We start from the raw sequence: 20,356 nt of genomic DNA, 5'->3' as shown, positions 1-20,356 counted from the left end.
AATATTAATTTCACAATAGTAAGAAGTTAAAAAAAGTTCTTTACGTATTTGTATTGGACAAGAGCTGTTTTCGCTTGTCCTTAAATGATCCCCTGCTGGAAGTATGGGATAAAGACTTCAGTGGTAGATTACGTCAAGTTTTTTTTTAAAGAACAGTAAAAACTGAAAGCAGATCGCCAGAATAAAAACCACTGTGAAAAGATTAACTGATTTGGTAATAAAATGGTAAAATTAGGTTGGTTCATGAGTACAATCATAAATCCTCAGCTACATGTTGAAGGCTCTTGTGGCGATAAACCAGAAGAAAAGACATGAAATTACAGTGAATAATTGGGGCTTGTCTTTTGTAAATGAGAAATGTTCTCTTTTCATCATACTTTGGCTTTCTTTTATTTTATTTACATTAGGATATCGGGACCATTTTATTCCTTTAAATGGGATTTTGTTACAGCTCAGGGTTTAGATGTGGAATGTTGAGTTAATTTATTTAGAGCTCTGAGCCTTTTGCTGATAATTGTATTGGAGAAGAAGTTAAGTTATTTGATTTGTTATTCTTAAGCGATGTTTCAGAAAGCTTTAGAAACATACCATTGTTCTTCAAATAACACACCCATTCTCGTAAGACCAGGGGACGATCTCGAAACTTTTCTGAAGGCTTTGAGAACCATCACAACAACAGGCTGCATGATTTAGCGACTGAATCAGTGGTCGATGATTCATGATTTAGCGATGACCAGTGGTCCGTGCTCCCAAACCAGTCCTCCAGCCACCACAGATAGAAAGAAAAACCCCTCTGCTCATGTGCAAAGCATTCTGTGTATGTACAGAGAATCATTTCTGACCTTATCCCAGCGACCGATAAGGTCCCACAGAGTTGGCCGTCTCCGGGTCCTGTAGACCAAACAATGTCGTTTGGCGGGCCCCAGGGGAAGAGCCTTCTCTGTGGCAGCCCTGGCCCTCTGGAATCAAATCCCCCTGGAGATTAGAACTGCCCCCACACTCCTTGTCTTTCGTAAATTACTCAAGACCCATCTATACCGCCAGGCATGGGGGAGTTGAGACACCTTTCCCCCAGGCTTTTTTTTTATATCTATGTTTGGGTATGTATATGTTGTTTGCTTTTTAAAATATGATAGGGTTTTATGTGCTTTTTAATATTAGATTTGTTTTAGCTGGAATATTGTTTTTATTATTGTTGTGAGCCGCCCCGAGTCTTTGGAGAGGGGCGGCATACAAATCTAATAAACTGAATTGAATTGAATTGAATTGAAAGGACTCATGCACTTCCATTGCAATGCGAACTGGTAGGGAAGTTAAGTAGAACCCACCCCTGGATTGAATGGCACATGTATTTGGAATTGAGATGGCAGTAGGGAGTATTGGGATTGTTAAGGACTTCAGCGATGTGCTGTCTTGCTTTTATGACCAGATTATTTAGCAACAGAAATTCTGGTTTCAATTTTGGTGGTGAGTTGAGGATTACTTGTATAGTATATTGGTTTCATTCTCTATAATATGATTAGATTAGATTAGATTTATTGGATTTATATGCCGCCCCTCTTCGCAAACTCGAGGCGGCTCACAACGAGGTAAAAACAATACATAATAACAAATCCCACCAATCCAATTACAATTTTAAGCTTTAAAAATTCATAAAAAACAACCCCAGAATATTAAAAAAACAAGCACACAATCAATCTAACACCAAAACAACATGGGCAAGGGGGAGATGTTTCAGTTCCCCCATGCCTGACGGCAGAGGTGGGTTTTAAGGAGTTTGCGAAAGGCAAGGAGGGTGGGGGCAATCCGAATCTCAGGGCGGAGCTGGTTCCAGAGGGTCGGAGCCGCCACAGAGAAGGCTCTTCCCCTGGGTCCCGCCAGATGACATTGTTTAGTCGACGGGACCCGGAGAAGGCCAACTCTGTGGGACCGAACCGGTCGCTGGGATTTGTGCGGCAGAAGGCGGTCCTGAAGGTATTCTGGTCCGGAGCTTATAAATATGTTTATAAGCTCACGTGTAAATAGATCACGGAAAGGTATTTGGGAAAGAAATATAACTCATGTTTATTCCTGGCAGATCAAGACTCTCCATTCGGAGAAATGTGGAATTAGCATTCAGTATGAATATGTAAACACATATTCAAACTAGATGCATGTCAGAGCGCATGCAAGTGAACTTCTTTAGGATTTGCATAATAGGGTATGATCTCTGGGAACTTCTTCTCCATAGCAGTTACTCAGTGCAATTTGTTTAGCAGGCAAACCCAGAAAAAAGATCTCCAAATTGGGCTGTGTGAGGAATGATTTTCAAGTACCTCACCTTTAAGTTCTGAGGGGTTTTGAAGCTAAAGTTGTTTATTTCAATTTATCATAATAACATTCATTGTAGCATGTTGTTTATAGTAACTATTTTATGAAATGCATGAAATGATCTGGAAAATTGCTATCTGATTTTAGTGAAACCAAAATAGTTTCAGCCTGGTTTAATGAAGGATAAAAATATGGACAATAAACAATCCACTCAAAGTCATTTATCTTCTAATTGGCTGCTGTCTTTCAAAGATTTTATGAGGGAAGCATTGGTTTTTTTTGATAGTTTCTCGTCCATTAAAGCTGTGGAGGGATGTTGTCTTGACATTATCCATTCAAAAAAGTAATGTATATAAAAATATGGGCAGAAAATATGCCTGACAACAATTCCCTCCCCTCCTCTTCCTCCTCCTCCATCGGATATAACAACATACACTATTTATTAATTATATCAACACTGTATCTGCAAATGCATGCAAGATGTAGTACTGTGTTTTTATGTTGCACAAATATATATATATATATATATATATATATATATATATATATATGTCACATGTTTTGCTGAATTTGAATATATACACATGTTTTTGCTGAATTTGAAAATTAAGGGAGACTAGGATAGATCTATTTCGGCCTTATTTTGGCCTCATCAGCTAGCCATACCTTCACTGGGACTTGAACTTGCAACCTTTGCCTTGTAAGGCAGAGAATTAATCTCTAGGCTACAGTATCCAATCCCTTCAGCTCTGTACCAGGGGAGGGTTACATGTTTTTTGTGTTGAATCATACATACATACATAAATAAATACTGCTCAAAAAAATAAAGGGAACACTCAAGTAACATATCCTAGATCTGAATGAATGAAATGTTCTCATTGTTCTGTACAAAGTTGAATGTGCACAACAACAGGGGAGATTGATTGTCAATCTGTGTTGCTTCTTAAGTGGACAGTTTAATTTACAAGAAGTTTGATTTACTTGGAGTTATATTGTGTTTTTAAGTGTTCCCTTTATTTTTTTGAGCAGTATATATATATGTATGTATGTATGTATGTATGTATGTATGTATGTAACATGTTTTAGACTTGTCTCCCTTAATTTTCAAATTCAGCTAAAACATGTTACACATACTGCCGAGTCTGCGTAGAGGAGCAGCTTACAAATCCAATAAATAATAATAATACAGAACATAGTGTGTCAGCTATGAAAAAATTAAGTGCCTTGGAAATGGCCCTGGGTTGGGCCAAGAGGCAAAAGGAAGCATTGGCTCCTCCCATAATTGGGGATACCAGTGTGATTCAACAGAAAAAACACCCATTCCCTCCCCCCATGTGCATCCCCCATGCTGCCCCTGCTCAGGCGCGCAATCACCCCATTCCCCACGCATGTGCACAGGCCTCACTGAAGCCTGGGACAGTGAAAAAACAGCCAAATGGCCAAACCAGAAGTTTGGAAAAAGGGAGTCCTGGCTTGCCTGCTGGGTTGTTTTTCACATTTCAGGGCTTCAAGAAGCTTCCCTGAAGCCTCCAAAGTGTAAAAAACAGCACAATGGGGAAACCGGAAGTCCGTTTTCCAAACTTCTGGTTTGCCCATTGGGCTGTTTTTCACACTCTGGGGCTCCAGGAAGCCTCCAGAGTAGGAAAAATAGCATAACGGGCAAAGCGGAAGTCCATTTTTCCAAACTTCCGGTTTGCCCATTGGGCTGTTTTTCACACTCTGGGGCTCCTGGAAGCCTCCGGAGTAGGAAAAATAGCATAACGGGCAAAGCGGAAGTCCATTTTTCCAAACTTCCGGTTTGCCCATTGGGCTGTTTTTCACACTCTGGGGCTCCTGGAAGCCTCCGGAGTAGGAAAAATAGCATAACGGGCAAAGCGGAAGTCCATTTTTCCAAACTTCTGGTTTGCCCGTTGGGCGGTGTTTTGCACTGTGGGACTTCAGGGAAGCTTCCTGAAGCCTTTGGAGGGCAAAATGGCCTTTCCCAAGGCCTAAAATCAGCTAGCTAGTGCACATATAAATACTGGAGCTGACACAGGGCAACACCTCACGTGCTCTTCGATATGGTTCCATGTGCCACCTGTTCGCTATCACGGCCCTATACCATTTTATTATGTTCTCTCCATGTTATGTACAGGCCAAAGAAAACAGATACATTTTTATTAAAATGATTATGGAAGGAAAAATATGGAGAAGTTTAGGAAACAGAAAGTATTCTCTCTGCTCCTTTTAAGTACTGCCTTTCTTCACTGCATGGAATTTGTGCAGACTATACAGAACTATAACTATTGCACAGTGGGGATTTTACTATGTTACTTATCAACTCTGTTCAAATAATGATAGTAGTATTTTCATAACTATGCACCACATAGACGTTAGCAAGTTAATATTAATTATTATTTGCATAACATGCAGAAAATCAGGAGATTTTTTTCCCCATGCTGAATGGCAAACTGCAGGCTTGCATTCTATACTTCATTAGTTTCAATTTTATCAATATCTTTTTGTAGGTGATTACAAAAGAACTGAGCACAGTATTCCAAATATGGTCTCACCAGCAGTCTATATATAGCAGGATCACAATCTCCCCTTTCCTGCTTGTTAGACCTCAGAAATCACTAACCCTAAATCCTTCTCTTCTGAAGTTTTTGCTAACACAGAACTGCCAATACAATACTCAGATTGAGGATTCCTTTTCCCCAAGTGCATTATTTTACATTTGGAAACATTAAACTGCAGTTTCCATTGCTTTGTCCACTTATCTAGTAAAGCTAAAGCATTTGCCATATTACAGACACCTCCAGGAATACCAACCCTTTTGCAGTCTTCAGAGTTATCAGCAAATAGGCAAACCTTCCCTACCAAACCTTCCCCTTTGTCAAACCGCCTGCTACCGCATGAATCCCAGCGACAGATAAGGTCCCACAGAGTTGGCCTTCTCCAGGTCCCGTCGACTAAACAATGTCGTTTGGTGGGCCACAGGGGAAGAGCCTTCTCTGTGGCAGCCCCAGCCCTCTGGAACCAACTCCCCCCGGAGATTAGAACTGCCCCTGCCCTCCCTGTCTTTCGTAAACTACTCAAGACTCACTTATACCGCCAGGCATGGGGAAGCTGAGACACCTTTCCCCCAGACTTTTTTATACTTTGTTTTATGTTTGGTATGAATGTGCTGTTTGGTTTTTAAAATAATGATAGGGTTTTATATGTTTTTAATATTAGATTTGTTCTACTACTATATTGTTTTTATTACTGTTGTGAGCCGCCCCGAGTCTTCGGAGAGGGGCGGCATACAAATCTAATAAATAATAATAATTAATAATAATAATAATAAAAAGAATAGGACCCTGATTTATTATTCAGTCCAACTGTATAGATTGAAAATCAAAGGATTAAGAAAATTGTTTTAGAAATTATACATCAAATGTACAGTTTTCTCTTACAGCTTTCACTGATACATTTATCAATTTTTGAAGCAGAAGGTTTTACAACAGTCTTATTTTATCTTTGATAGCTGTGGCTAGAATGCAAATAACAAGAAAATCTTTCTTCACTGCTTCTGTAGTTCAAATATTACCACCTGCCAAAGGACAACTGAAACACTTCCAAAGGTTATGGATTATTGTGGATTTTCTGCTTCAGGCTGCTGCATTATCTGTGGACTAGTTTATCCCTGATGTGGATCTTTGTTTGATTTCCAACTATTTGTCTGCATAACCCTCTTCTAGGTTCCATTTCTTTCTATGATATTCTAGCAGCGCTCTAAACCTGCTACCTGTGATGTCCTTGAATTATGTTTCCTATCTCCAAAAGCAGAAAAAACTGGCCATGCTAGGAAAGACAGAAGTAGTATTTCAATGCATGAGAAAAGTTTTTCATTAGAACATAGAAAACAGAAAAATAGGGTTAGAAGGGACCTTGAAATCCTTCTAATCCAACTCCTGCCCATGGCTTGAGATCCTACATAAGTCTGGACTTCCTTTGGGCTTCGTGGGTTGGATACGCATAATATTAACCGCTCCAAAGTTGACTGTAAAAAATACGACTTTAGTAATCGAGTTGTCGAAGCGTGGAATTCACTACCGGACTCTGTAGTATCATCCCCTAACCCCCAACACTTTACCCTTAGACTATCCACAGTGACCTCACCAAGTTCCTAAGAGATCAGCAAGGGGTGTACATAAGTGCACCAGAGTGCCTACTGTCCCCTGTCCTATTGTCTCTCCTTATCTCATTTATCTTTTCTTCCTTTCATATATGTTCACCTACACTTTTATATCTTTTCTTCTATTCTCTTCTTTACTTATATTATTACATATCTATTCTCTTCAATGTGTATTATTTATTGGACAAAATAAATAAAAATAAAATAAAATAAAATAAACTCTTTTGCAAAAAAACAATCTCCTATATCTTCTCTTCTATACCTATATCTTTTTCTGCTATTCTCTCATAGTTATATTTCACTCCTTTATTTTCTCCTCTATTCCCCCTTTAATACAGACTACCTGATTTTCTCTATAACCCTCATTATGTATTATTGTGTATTGGACAAAACAAACAAACAAATAAATAAATCATAGAAAGAACAGAATAATAGAATTGGAAGGGATGCCAACAGCCTTCTAGCCCAACCCTCACCCAAGCAGGAGACCCCATACCATTTCAGACGGCAGTCCAATTTCTTCTTAAAAACTTCCAATGGTGAAGCTGTTGAGCTGGTGCAGAAAAAGTTGGGAGGGAAATTACCAGCCCACCACACTATCAGTAGAAGGTTGATTATGGATGATGATTATGGAAATTTGGGAGGGATGATTTTCATGAGTATTGTATTGGCAGTTCTGTGTTAGCAAAACCTTCAGAAGAAAAGGATTTAGGGGTAATGATTTCTGACAGTCTCAAAATGGGTGAACAGTGCAGTCAGGTGGTAGGGAAAGCAAGTAGGATGCTTGGCTGCATAGCTAGAGGTATAAAAAGCAGGAAGAGGGAGATTGTGATCCCGTTGTATAGAGCACTGGTGAGACCACATTTGGAATATTGTGTTCAGTTCTGGAGACCTCACCTACGAAAAGATATTGACAAAATTGAACGGGTCCAAAGACGAGCTACAAGAATGGTGGAAGGTCTTAAGCATAAAACGTATCAGGAAAGACTTAATGAACTCAATCTGTATAGTCTGGAGGACAGAAGGAAAAGGGGGGACATGATCGAAACATTTAAATATGTTAAAGGGTTAAATAAGGTCCAGGAGGGAAGTGTTTTTAATAGGAAAGTGAACACAAGAACAAGGGGTCACAATCTGAAGTTAGTTGGGGGAAAGATCAAAAGCAACATGAGAAAATATTATTTTACTGAAAGAGTAGTAGATCCTTGGAACAAACTTCCAGCAGACGTGGTAGATAAATCCACAGTAACTGAATTTAAACATGCCTGGGATAAACATATATCCATCCTAAGATAAAATACAGAAAATAGTATAAGGGCAGACTAGATGGACCATGAGGTCTTTTTCTGCCGTCAGACTTCTATGTTTCTGTGAGGGAACAGATGCAGCCATAACTTCTGGAGGCAAGCCGTTCCACTGGTTAGTTGTTCTCACTGTCAGAAAATTTCTCCTTAATTCTAAGTTGAATCTCTCCTTCATAAGTTTCTATCCATTGCTTCTTGTCCTGCCTTTGGATGCTTTGGAGAATAGGCCTCCTCTTCTTTGTGATGTCACCTCAAATATTGGAAAACTGCTGTCACCTCTACTCTTCTTTTCTCTTCTTTTCACTGGATTGGACACACCCAATTCTTGCAACCATTCCTCTTAAGTTAGCCTCCAGCCACTTAATCATCTTTGCACTCTTTCTAGATGAGTAGATCCACCACGAGTGAGCTTAGGCATTGCTCTATAGCGGGAGTGTCAAATCGTGTCATCACATTGTCATCATATGATGTATTACGGCATTTTTCCCCTTTGCTAAAACGGGGGTGGGTATTGCCAACACATGATGCATCTGGTCCATTTGACACCCCTTCTCTGTAGTATTGCTATCTTTTTTAGAATCACAAATGTAAGTTCTAATTATAAGAACATAAGAAGAGCCATGCTGAATCAGGCCAAAGCCCATCGAGTCCAGCATTCTGTATCACACAGTGGCCCACCAATTGTACATGGGGATCTTGAGCCAAAGGAGAAGGCAAAACCCTCCCTTTCCCTTGACCCCCAACAAAGGGTACCCAAGGGAATCCTGCCTGCCTCAACCAACATAGAACTTCCAAGTTGGAAATCCGTTTCAATAACCACCAATACACTTGGCATCCACTAATCTGTCTAATCCTGCCTTGAAGCTATCAAGGCTGACAGCTCTCATGACCTCTTCTGGAAGTGAATTCCATAAGATTAAGATTTATTAGATTTGTATGCCGCCCCTCTCCAAAGACCAACGACCCTCTAGGTGAAGAAATATTTCCCTTTATTTGTCCTCACTTTCCTACCTATGAGCTTTAGGGAGTGCCCCCTCATCCTAGTAGTTTAGTTTAGTTTAATCAGATTTGTATGCTGCCCCTCTCCGCAGACTCGGGGCGGCTCACAACAATAACAATACAATGTAAAATGTATTGTGCGATAGAGATAGAAATAGATAATTATGATCTTTGTAAGACAATGTCAGATGTTCATTACCTTTCCTTTTGACAGTGCTATGATTTATATGAGTTGTGCTGCTTTGGAGCACCTCACACATTCTTTTAAGCTCAAAGTCTCACTCTTGTGCCTAAAGAATGAAGAAATACAACTCTGGAAAATTAATTAGTGTGTGTCTATCACAGTGGGGGATTTAGACATGTTGAATAAGTTTCCATGTTTAGTTTATCGAATTCATGCACTTTGTCATACTGAAATTGACATTCAGAAGTTGATACTGACAGAATCATTAAGTATCTAACAATTAATAGAGTATTGGTGATATTGACAAATCTAAAGTATTTTTAGCTCTGAAAAAGAACAGACATTCACAATTTTATATTGACTCACAATGTTTAGGTAGATGTGCAATATATTTCCATTTTATGACAAATTTTAATTAAACATGTCTCAATGTTTCCTAATGTTTGCCATGTTTAAGTCTGGACCAGGAATCCCTTTCACAAATTTATGTACATTATCATTACTCCCAGAATATTTGTTTTGTGTATCTGCATCAAAAACCACTTGAAAACTACAAAATCCACAAAGTATTAATTCAGTACTGTACACGGCAATATTATGACTATGTTATCTTAGCCTGACAATGAATTAGTATACACATGGAAACATAGATTTCTGGTACTCCATTATTCATGTTGAGTCAGTTTGTTTTGAAGAGTGACATCATATATGACTGATAAGAACATTGCTCACTTTATTCCAAGTCCAACTCTTTCTCCTTCCCACCTCTACTTTCCTCTTTCCCATAATCAAAGATATTTTGGAATATTCTGAGGCAGTGATGGCGAATCTATGGCATGGGTGCCACAGGTGACACACGGAGCCTGCTCAGATCCAGCACACATGTGCGCATCGGCCAGCTGATTTTTGGCTTGCATGGAGGCTCTGGGAGGGTATTTTTGCTTCCGAAGAGCCTCCAGGGGGATGAGAGTGGGCATTTTTGCCCTCCACAGGCTTCAGGGAAGCCTCTGGAGCCTGGGGAGTGTGAAAAATGGGCCTGTTGGGCCCACTAGAAGTTGGGAAATGGGCTGTTCCTGTCCTCTAATAATAATAATAATTGGTCCAGAATACATCCGGAGAAGGCCAGCTCTGTGGGACCTTATCGGCCGCTGGGATTCGTGCGGTAGAAGGCGGTTGCCTTCTACCGCACGAATCCCAGCGGCCGATAAGGTCCCACAGAGCTGGCCTTCTCCGGGTCCCGTCGACCAAACAATGTCATTTGGTGGGCCCCAGGGGAAGAGCCTTCTCTGTGGCAGCCCCAGCCCTCTGGAATCAACTCCCCCCAGAGATTAGAACGGCCCCCACCCTCCTTGTCTTTCACAAATTACTCAAGACCCACCTTTGTCGCCAGGCATGGGGGAGTTAGGATATTCCTTCCCTTAGGCCATTATAGTTATGTATGGTATGTTTGGTTTTTATAATAAGGTTTTTAGTTGTTTTATTAAATTGGATTGTTACATGTAGTTTTTTATCATTGTTGTTAGCCGCCCCGAGTCTGCGGAGAGGGGTGGCATACAAATCCAATTAATAATAATAATAATAATAATAATAATAATTTATTAAATTTGTATGCCGTCCCTCTCCGAAGACTCTAAAGCGTCTCCAGGCAGGCAGGAGTGACAATTTTCGCCCTCCCCACACATTGAATTATGTGCGTGGGCACTTGCGCAGGTGCGATAGTGTGTGTGCACATGCTTTTGGCACCTGAGGGAAAAAAGGTTCGCCATCACTGTCCTAAGGCATGGGTCTGTAACAGAATTTCATTGCAATTAACAGACCTTTTGGGATTCCTCAGATTTTCTGTTGTCACCTTTACCTTGCTATGTTATTCATAGTTGATTATTAAAATGCAGCCCTAAGCAATAGAAGAGGCAAAGGGTGGTATGTTTAGATTCATACCTAGCCACTTATATAGTACCAAAGGTGATTTTTCAAGAGAGAGCTGGGCTTTCTTCTGGTTTTTCTTTGAAGACATTTTGCTTCTCACCCGTCTCTCAACAGAGGGGAAGGAATACGACATCATCTGTCTCCAATCTACAACACAGTCCTTTCAACAGTTCCAAGAAGGCTCCAAATCAGGTGATCCTGATGATACAGATAAACCTCCAGGGGGCCTCAACAACTCTAAAAGAATGCAAATGACCAGCTGTCTGCAAGAAGTGATAAATCCTTCCATTCCCACCCAGCCAGAGCTGAAGAAGCTTCTTGGATGAGAAGTGAAATGTCTTCAATGAAAAGCCAGAAACTCTCCTTGCCTCTTGAAAAATCATCTTTGGGACAAAGAGTGGGCCTTCTCCGGGTCCCGTCAACTAAGCAATGTCGGTTTGCGGGCCCCAGGGGAAGAGCCTTCTCTGTGGCGGCACCGGCCCTCTGGAACCAACTCCCCCCGGAGATTAGAACTGCCCCTACTCTTCCTGCCTTCCGTAAACTTCTTAAAACCCACCTTTGCCGTCAGGCATGGGGGAATTGAAACATCTCCCCCTGGGCACGTTTAATTTATATATGGTATGCTTGTGTGTGTGTCTGTTAGTATATGGGTTTTTTTAAATCTTTAAAATTTTAAATTGTTTGATTACTTATGATTTGTTTCTACATGTTGTGAGCCGCCCCGAGTCTTCGGAGAGGGGCGGCATACAAATCCAAGTAATAAATAAATAAATAAATAAATAAACTATGACCTGGATGACTGAGAATCTCCATAGATATATAATATCTAATAGCATAGTCTGACATTCTGCTTGGTCTTCAAAGGGAGAATCTTTGTATTGAGGTGATACTAGTAGATGCTGAGAAATCCCAAGCTAAAATACAATAAATACCTCTTGCAAAACCAGCCCAGTCTAAGTTGGATGTGTTTAGTACACATGGAATACTAAGAGGCTTTTGAAATGGAAGAAGGGGAGGGATAGACTGCAGGATCTGAGAAAGGAAATACAGTATTGTTTCTGTCAGAGATATCATATCCTGCTTTACATTAAGAAAGTTTCTTAACATCTCTGAGTTATAGACTGCCAATTATGGGCTTCTCTAAGTATGCCCATATTACTCCAACACTCCGCAGTCTGCATTGGTTGCCGATCAGTTTCCGGTCACAATTCAAAGTGTTGGTTATGACCTATAAAGCCCTTCATGGCACCGGACCAGAATATCTCCGGGACCGCCTTCTGCCGCACGAATCCCAGCGACCGGTTAGGTTCCACAGAGTTGGCCTTCTCCGGGTCCCGTCAACTAAACAATGTCGTCTGGCGGGACTCAGGGGAAGAGCCTTCTCTGTGGTGGCTCCGACCCTCTGGAACCAGCTCCCCCCTGAGATTAGGATTGCCCCCACCCTCCTTGCCTTTCGTAAACTCTTCAAAACCCATCTCTGCCATCAGGCATGGGGGAACTGAAACATCTCCCCCTTACCCATGTTGTTTTGGTGTTTGATTGATTGTGTGCTTGTTTTTTATATATATTGGGATTGTTTTATGAATTTTGTTAACTTAAAATTGTAATTGGATTGGTGGGTATTGGATTTGTCACTCTGTACCGTTTTTGCCATTGTTGTGAGCCGCTCCAAGTCTGCGGAGAGGGGTGGCATATAAATCCAATAAATCTCTTCTAATCTAATCTACTCTCCCCCCCCCCCATGGAAATCAGTAGAAATATAAACATTTTAATAGCCAGATCTCGGTCTCAATATACTTATTATTTATCCACTTTCTCACCCAAAAGGAGCAGCAAACCCCCCTCAAAAAACCCCCCAAGAGTTCCTGCTGTTTCTAAAATAATTATTACTTAAAGCAAAGTATGTAATTTTTTTTACAAAGCTGCTAATGGCAGCGTGTGTTTTTTTATTGAAGAAGCAAAGACAGAATTAATTATTTTCTTATTTGGGGATTAAAAAGAGCCAAAAGTGATGGAGAAAAAGAATAAGATGATAATTACACAATAGAAAGAAGGGCAGAAGGCATAACTATAGCTTTTGTTCTTTTTCATTTCTTATGCTTTTTTTACTGTATCAAATCTCAATCTCTCTCTCTCTCTCTCTCTCTCTCTCTCTCTCTCTCTCTCTCTCTCTCTCTCTCTCTCTCTCTGTGTGTGTATGTGTGAATTGTACTTTGCTGCCTTCATAATAGAAGGGCTATAGCTGGAAGAAAGTGACCCCTACAATAGCCTCGCAATGACAATACTTCTCAGCATCATTACCGAGTGCCTATACTGTTAATCAGAAACTCTGCAGGTTGGGTTGAAGATGACACAACTTTGCAGAGGCTAATGCAGCTGGGTAGTTTTATTTGTTCTTACCCAACAGAGAAGGCTGGGCTGAGAAATTATTCAGGCAACGGTGCCATGTAGTTCCACATCGAACAATGCTTCAAATTGGATAGCCAGGGCGGAAGAGAAAGCTGTTTGCAATAACCCTGCGGAATCTGCTATTAAGATTGCAGCCTCAGTTTGGGTTTTCAGTTAAAATATAATAATGTGTACTGCTCAGTTCTCAGCAAGTGTCAAATTTTTATAAAAGTTATTTTTTAGACAAGGGTGGGAGTCTAAACAGTTAAGATAGCAGCTTCAGGTGTGTGGTTGCAATCATCAACTATTGTTTTTCCTTTTGTTTTGTTTTTTACAATCTTGCACCTCCTTCAGATGCCTTTGACTTCAGCCAACTTCTCAGTAGTTTAGCTCTTCAGTTACATTTATTTTACTTCAAACTCTTTTGGGGGTTGGGAAATGCATGAAGTTAGAGACCTTGAGATTGCTAACTTTTGCTTTGGATTTACAAAATACACTCCTATTAGGTATACAGGGCAATATTTTGTTGCAAAACTTTACTTGCTTTGCCTACATTGTTTAAATTATACCACCTTAGTGATTTACAAATATTAAAATGAAGAATGTCCTTTTAGGTAAGGAATATAAAGCAGGCTGAAAAGCAATAATACATATTTTTACTACTTTCTCCTCTTGGTCACATCAATACCTGTATAGCATTAATTTATGCTCAATTTTGTTTCCCTAGCTTGCATTCCCTGCATATAAACAGAGAGTGTTTCTGGTGATATTTTTAGCTTTTCTGATCAAAATGTTGTTTTTGTGTGAATTGATGGAGTAATTTTGTTCCCTGGGTTTTTATAAGACAACCGCTGACGATTGTGCCTGAAAAGGCATACAAAATTAGAAATAGCCTGGGCTGGGAGCAGGTGCTTAGCTAGACATCGCACAGATTAACAGTGGAACATTTCAACCCCTTCCACAAATTTTGTTTAATGCCTTCATTAATAATCTTCACAAAGAAGTCAGGCTTGTTAACGACATTTGCAGATGGTGCCAGAATTGGATGGACCACAGATATTAATGAAGACAATAGAAGGAATATAAATGGATGTAATAAGAATAAGGAGTGAATGAACTGAAAATTTTAAAATTACAGTAACTGTATTCATCCAACACACCTAACTATATTATGGCTTAGAGCAGGGATGTCAAACTCTATTTCTTTGAGGACCGGATCAGCCCTGTAGCTCTCTGCCGGCTGGGGGAGTAGGGGAGATGAGGTGGATGCTTCCTGCATCACTCTGCTGGTCAAAATGGGGCATGGGAGCTGCATGCAGTCCCTGTGCCCCATTTTGGCCAGAAAAGTGCTGCAGGAGGTCATCCAGGCCAAAAATGGGTCATGGGGGGCACAGCCCCCTCCTCTGCACTCCATTTTGGCTGCCAGAGACATCACTGGCCAGTCCTTTGCTATTTGTTATTTGCTATTTGCTATCTGTGTTCAGTTCTCAGCTACAAAAGACATTGATACAATTGAACGGGTCCAAAGGTGGGCTACAAAAATGGTGGAAGGTCTTAAGCATAAAACTTATCAGGAAAGACTTAATGAGCTCAATCTGTATAGTCTGGAGGACAGAAGGGAAAGGGGGCACATGATCAAAACATTTAAATATGTTAAAGGGTTAAATAAGGTTCAGGAGGGAAGTGTTTTTAATAGGAAAGTGAACACAAGAACAAGGGGGCACTATCTGAGGTCAGTTGGGGGAAAGATTAACATGAGAAAATATTATTTTACTGAAAGAGTAGTAGATGCTTGGAACAAACTTCCAGCAGACATGGTTGGTAGTGATGGGTGAACCGAACCCGCACAATTTGGGTCCGTACCGAATTTTGCGGTGTTCGGTATGCTGAACACAAACACAAATTTTTTTTGAAACTTCGGGCAAAGTTCGGGGTTGTGTTCGGTGTTCAGAGCTTTGACATCACCGGCAGGTTGCTAAGGACACCAAGGTGATCACTTCCTGGATTCCATGGAACCCAGGAAGTGATCACCTTGGTGTCCTTAGCAACCTGCCGGTGACGTCAAGGCTCCGCCCCCGGAATCTCTTCGTGGGAGGGAATCCCCAGCTACTTCAAAGGGAGGTCTTCACGTAAAAATAAACATTGTTATTTTTATGAAAAAGGACACCGCAGCGGTGCTGCAAGCAAAGGGGCGGTCCTTTCACGCAAAAATTAACATCTGCCATTGTGGCAGATTTTTAAAAGTGTATAAGTGTGTAAAGAGAGTAAGTGTCATTTTGATTTCTAGGAGGGGATTACATAAAGTAGGGAATAGTAATGCTTTGGATTCCCACTGATTTTTGACTTTCATATATTGGGAACCCCCAACAGGCCCTTTTCGTAGTTCTACATGGATGAGGTAATTGTTTTAATGTTTAAAACCAATATTTTGTAGCAAATCTGGAAATGTATTAACAGTTAATGCAGTGCCAACAATATAGACATGTGGGTATATCGTCTTTCGCATACTGTAAGAGTACATGTATAGTAGTTTTCAAAGATGGCCCCATGCACAACACATTGCAGTAGTGTATCTTACCAATGAAACAGGGATATATTATGGAGATCAAGTAATTTCACTTGAGATGTACTGTGTAGCCCATATTTCACTATTTTTTATTTTGTTTATTTATTTAGCAAGATTTATATGCTGCCCAATTCTGATGGACTTTGAGCAGCTAACAAGGAGTATTTAATTTAATAATAATAATTAATAATAATAATAATAATAATAATAATAATAATAATAATAATAATAATAATAATTTGTTAGATTTGTATGCCGCCCCTCTCCGCAGACTCGGGTCAGCTCACAACAACAATAATAACAATGTGATAATGTAACAAATCTAATATTTAAAAGAAAGCATCTAAAACCCCATCATTTAAAAAAAAAAACAGACAACACAAGCATACCATACATAAAACTATATAAGCCTGGGGGAGATGTCTCAATTCCCCCATGCCTGACGACAGAGGTGGGTCTTAAGCCATTTACGAAAGACAAGGAGGGTGGGGGCAGTTCTGAACTCTGGGGTGAGTTGATTCCAGAGGGCTGGGGCCACCACAGAGAAGGCTCTTCCCTGTGTCCCGCCAGATGGCATTGTTTAGTCGATGGGACCCGGAGAAGGCCAACTCTGTGGGACCTTATCAGCCACTGGGATTCATGCAGCAGAAGACGGTCCTGGAGGTATTCTGCTCCGATGCCATGTAGGGCTTTATAGGTCATTATCAACACTTTGAATTGTGACCGGAAACTGATCGGCAGCCAATGCAAGCCACGGAGTGTTGGAGAGATGTGGGCGAACCTAGGTAACCCCACAAAAGCTCTCGCGGCCGCATTCTGCAGAATCTGAAATTTCCTAACACTTTTCAAAGGTAGCCCCATGTTAAATACTTTGTCAAAGACTCCACTAAATTCCACGTACACCAAGTCTATAGCACTCCCTTGATCTATAAAGCTAGTGATTTTATGAATAGCCCTGTAGCTGATTTAATCTTATTAGTCAATGCAATTCGCTGAGAAAACATTTTTCCTGTTGATTATAGCAAGCTTTCCCAAGTAGTCCCCAATATGCTTCAAGATTTGCCCATCATAAACAATAAGCTTTCAGTCCACAGTTTCCTATAACCCCCTTTTTGAAGAAAGGGGTGACATTTGTGCTCTCCTACAGTATACTGAGAACTTACTAATTCTTCAGGATTTCTAACTTATCACCATCATCCATTACCACGTGACCCCTTTCTCCTCACAATGGACCTATACTATCCTTAGCTTTCCTTTTATTTCTAACATACACAAATAACATGTTCTGTTCGGTATTTGTATCTCATCAGTCTTAGTCCATTCTGAGTTTTAGCTTTTTAAAAATGGTGTTCCCATTATTTTTAGAGAGTACTTTGTATTCTCTGGTAAGATTCCCCTTTCCCCATTTCCTATACATGTTGCTTTGCTTTATCTCATCAGTATTTTAGAGAGCCCTGCATGTATCCCTGCTGGCCCTTCTAGACTTTTCTTTTTTGTGGGGATTGTTTCAATTGGGCTTTGAGCATATCATTTTATAGAATTTCCCATCTTGCCCAGATGTTTTTTTCCTCAAAAATAAGAAGACGTTAGATTTGACCTCTGTTCCTTTAAGTTCATCAAAAGATGTTCTTCTGAAGGCCAGCATGTAAAACTTGAGTTTTCTTGGTTCCTTCATATCTGAATATGTTTAGAGAAACATCTTTCAGCTGTGGCAAGGGGGACGTTTGCCCAGGTTCGCCTGGTGTACCAGTTGCGGCCCTATTTGGACCGGGAGTCACTGCTCACAGTCACTCATGCCCTCATCACCTCGATGCTCGACTACTGTAATGCTCTCTACATGGGGCTACCTTTGAAGAGTGTTCGGAAACTTCAGGTCGTGCAGAATGCAGCTGTGAGAGCTATCATGGGCTTTCCCAAATATGCCCATGTTACACCAACACTCCGCAGTCTTCATTGGTTGCCGATCAGTTTCCGGTCACAATTCAAAGTGTTGGTTATGACCTATAAAGCCCTTCATGTCACCGGACCAGATTATCTCAGGGACCGCCTTCTGCCGCACACATCCCAGCGACCAGTTAGGTCCCACAGAGTGGGTCTTCTCCAGGTCCCAACAACCAAACAATGTTGCTTGGCGGGACCCAAGGGAAGAGCCTTCTCTGTGGCATCCCCGCCCTCTGGAACCAACTCCTCCCAGAGATTAGAATTGCCCCCACCCTCCTTGCCTTTTGTAAGCTTCTTAAAACCCACCTCTGCCAGGCATGGGGGAACTGAGATACTCTTTCCCCCTAGGCCTTTACAATTTTATGCATGGTATGTCTGTATGTATGTTTGGTTTTATAATAAGGGTTTTTAACTGTTTTAATATTGGATTGTTTATATGCTGTTTTTATTACTGCTGTTTGCCGCCCCGAGTCTACGGAGAGGGGCAGCATACAAATCCAATCAATCAATCAATCAATCAGAATAAGAAAAACACTTTTTCCCAAGGTGACAGTCATCTTCATTTCTTCAATGATTTCTTCCCTATTGGTGAGAATTAGGTCCAGGATAGCAGATACGAGCTAAGTAAAGTTGTTAATGGAAGCAACAATAACCTCTGGCAGTCAAATTCCACAATTGGGTTGGATATTGGGATATTGGGTTGAAGACAGTGTTCCCTCTAATTTTTTTTTGGGGGGGGGGGGCGGAAAAGTATAGTGTCTGAGCTGCAGTCCCTTCGGGACTGGGCGGCACAGAAATAATAAATAAATAAACAAACAAATAAAATACCCACCCTGTTTTGCCTCAGAGAATTTCAAAATAAAATACTGTACTGTGTGTCTATAACAGTGAGCTCATAATGGGGCAACTCTATCAATATCAAAATGCCACTTAAATAGTTGAGCTAGTTTCAAACTAGATTTTGATTTTCTTTCTCTCTTCCTTACTCCCATTCTTTTTCTTTTTCTTTTCCTTCCTCTCTTTTTTCTATCTGTTTCTCTCTCTTCCTCTCTTCCTCTCTCTCTCCTTCCCTCTCACTCTTTCCCTCTCGGCTTCTGGGCAGGTTTGGAAAACTCTGAGTTGATGATGATTTTTAAGTGAGCGATTGCTCACTGCTCAGCTTAGAGGGAACTATGGTTGAAGAAAGTTGGACTGGGAATGAAAATAGTGGCCTGTCAGAAGTACTAAATTATGACTCCTAGCAGTTTTAGCCACTTTGTCAATGTGAAATATCCTGAGAAGTTCAGTAGTTCAACAACAGTAGAAGAGCCATAGATTTTTCATCAAAATGAAAATGAGGTAATTTTAAACTGTAATTAAAACCACAGATTGGGAAACACTGGCCTATGGGACCGCCTCGCTTGGCATGAAGCGGGAAATGATCCCCGGGGGATGGAGTGGCTTGGCGACTTAAAATAGTTTTAGAATGGCAGGGGGGGGCAGACACTTAGGCTGTATGGGCCCCCAAAATTCCTGATGGTGGCCCTGACAGAAATACAGGACCACATTATGCAGCCAGAGAATATTATTACCATCTTAAACACTCTTAGAAACATATTTGTAAAATATCCAGAAAGCCTTAAATACAAAATTCAATATGTATTTTCTCAGATATCTCCCCCTTACTCCAGCCCCTTTTAATTTTTTTTTAAATATCAGGTTTCTTGCCCCTTTTTATGTGGAGTTTGGAAGTTACCAAGGCTATATAAAAATCAGGCTGTGGGGGGAGTTGAAGTCCAGATATCTTCAAGTTGTCAAGGTTGGGAAGCACTGCCATAGGCTATTTCAGGAACTGGGTTAAGCCGATTGTGTGGACTCGTCCAGGAGAAAGAAAGAAGCGGGAGTGACAAGGGAAAGAAAGATCCTCCTGGCATCGGTCAGGCGGAGCGAGGCTTATTTACGGCTCCTTGGCACTTCTCCCTTCTTGTTGACAAAACCATGTGCTTTCTAGCAAGGGGAGGGGGATCCCACACCCGGCAGCCACCGGAGAGGAGCTGGAAAGGACGAGGGGAGAGAAAAAGCAGGGTACCAGCAGTCAGGCGGGTGTCTTGAGGGGGCACTCCCATCTGGAAGGAAGGGAAGAAAGGTGAGGGCGAGCTAGGAAGGAAGGAAGGAAGGAATGGTAAAAGGGGCGATCAAGAGAGGAATGGGTGAATGAATGGACGGAGGGTGGGAAGGAAGGAAGGAAAGAGGGAAGGGACAGGAACAGAGGAAGGGTGCAAAGGAAGCAAGGAAAGGTGTGAAAGGGGAGAGTAAGAGAGGAAGGAGTGAAAGAAGGGAGTGAGGGAAGAAAGAAGGGAGGAAGGAAAGCAAGAAATGGAGGGAGGGAAGGAAAGAAAGAAAGGGAGAAGGGACAGGAACAGAGGAAGGAAGGAAGGAAACTTATGAAAGGGGAGAGTAAGAGAAGAAGGACTGAAGGAAGGGCGGGAGGGAAGAAGGTAGGAAGGAGAAGGAAAAGAAGAAATAGAGGAAGGGAAGGTAAAAGAGAGAAAGAAAAAGAGCAAGAAAGAGAAAGAAAGAAAGAAAGAGAATGAAAGAGA

General features: G+C 41.0%; 1 protein-coding gene across 1 annotated transcript in view; it reads left to right on the top strand.

Annotated features, from left to right (window-relative positions):
* CACNA1I (calcium voltage-gated channel subunit alpha1 I) overlaps positions 1–20,356 on the top strand; it is a 495,583-nt gene that overhangs the window by 315,437 nt on the left and 159,790 nt on the right. The gene's annotated exons all lie outside the window — the stretch shown is intronic.

The sequence above is a fragment of the Erythrolamprus reginae genome, chromosome 6, assembly GCF_031021105.1.
Source record: "Erythrolamprus reginae isolate rEryReg1 chromosome 6, rEryReg1.hap1, whole genome shotgun sequence".
Taxonomy (NCBI): Eukaryota; Metazoa; Chordata; class Lepidosauria; order Squamata; family Dipsadidae; genus Erythrolamprus; species Erythrolamprus reginae.
The sequence above is the reverse complement of the archived record's forward strand: the minus strand, read 5'-3'. Positions and strand labels throughout refer to the sequence as shown.